The sequence below is a fragment of the Bison bison genome, unplaced genomic scaffold (assembly GCF_000754665.1).
Source record: "Bison bison bison isolate TAMUID 2011002044 unplaced genomic scaffold, Bison_UMD1.0 scf7180017849233, whole genome shotgun sequence".
NCBI lineage: Eukaryota > Metazoa > Chordata > Mammalia > Artiodactyla > Bovidae > Bison > Bison bison.
Genome location: NW_011479806.1, coordinates 14,671 through 16,316, shown reverse-complemented (window position 1 = coordinate 16,316; position 1,646 = coordinate 14,671).

Sequence of the window (1,646 nt, the reverse complement as noted above, 5' to 3'; positions counted from 1 at the left end):
GTGACGTTTGTGAACCCATTGGAACCCAGATATCAAAGGAGCAATGTAGAATGAATAGGGAGAGGACAGAGGGGCCAGAAGATTGGGTATACACAAAGAAAGACTAGGAAATAGACTGTAGGAAGCCATTAAGCTGGTCCCGTTCGATGTGATCTGCAAGAACCTGGGGTTGGAAGGTGGAATGCCATTACAGGCCATGGTGCCTAGTCCTCGTGAGACACTGGATAGGTGGTCATACCTGAAGTTCCTTCAGTGGCAGTATGCTTAGAGGTATACTGCTCTTGACTTTGGGAACATGGACCTGTACCCTTTTTACTATAGTATTTGTGAAAAGCCAAGTCCCTCACGAGCTCATTAGTAACTATATGTTGTACACATATTAAGTGCATTTTCCCCCTGCATAGACTACCGACTGTGAGTCCATTTTTATTTTTTGAGAATATTATGTATACAGCTCTGCAGGTTTTGTCATTTGACATTTTAAATGTCTGTGTTACTGCATATGGATTAATCTCATTCTTTTTGATTGCATATGTTATATAAGAGAGTTTGTTCAACCAGTTTCATATTGATATGTGAGTTATGCTCAGTTTTTGTGCTCTTACAAATAATAAGGCAGTGAACATCCATTAAGTTGTCAGTCCTGATTACAAAGCTTTTCCTTATATTGGCCTAAAATCTTTCTTTTAGCTTCTACTTACTGGTCTTGAAAACAGGTGCCATCTTTCTCCTGCGTCTTCTGTTGAATTGAAACATCCGTAGTCTGACCACTCTTCCTATGATTTGGATCCCTTTGCTGTCTTCTGGACATGATCCACTTTGTCATCTAAAGTACAGTGGTGGAATTGAGCACTGTCTTAGTTGTGGTTTCACCTGAACAGAGAGGGTGGGGTTGTCTGTTCTTTTAACTTGGTCCACAGTTTTATTAGTTCTGAAGACTGTCATACACATTTTTGGTTCGTAGTGAGGGTAGTCAGTTAAAAGCTTTACATTTGAAGTTTGTGGATCCCTGGAGCATTTGATAAAAGCTGTGGACTTCCCACCTCCCACCCCAAATGAATTAACACAGTCATTGTTGGAACTTGGAACTTCACGTGTTTCATGGGTCCCTAGTGTTTCTGTTTTGTTTATGATTAGGCTTTGTTGATTACTTTGCCAAAGTCATAAGTTCTCTCATTCTCTATCAGTGTTGTTACAGCATCAAAAATTAAACCAGAAATGGTCAGTCTTGGCATTACTTGGTGAGTCTGTTGCCTCCTGGTTTGTAGTGCTTTCTTACATGCAAGTGCTAACAGTTTTTCACAGTTCAGGATCAGTCTCTAGCTAACTGGTTTGTAGTTCAGAAATCTGTCTGGTTTCTAGTCCTGTCCCATTTTCATGATTCCACACAGATTACAGAAAGCAATTAAGCAGCCTTATCTGTGAAGCCTCCTAGGATCTCAGGACGTGATTTGCGAGATCAAATGACTTGAACTTGGTGAGAATATCTAGCTGGTTTTTCTTTTTTTCTCAGCCATCTTGGATTTAAGTTTCTTCTTAGTCATTATGTTTGATCTTCAGATTGGAAAGAATATAATATTCTTAGCTGAGAATGGAAATAAGATAGGAGGGTGTTTCTCTTTATCTTTGTAAATATTACATTAACC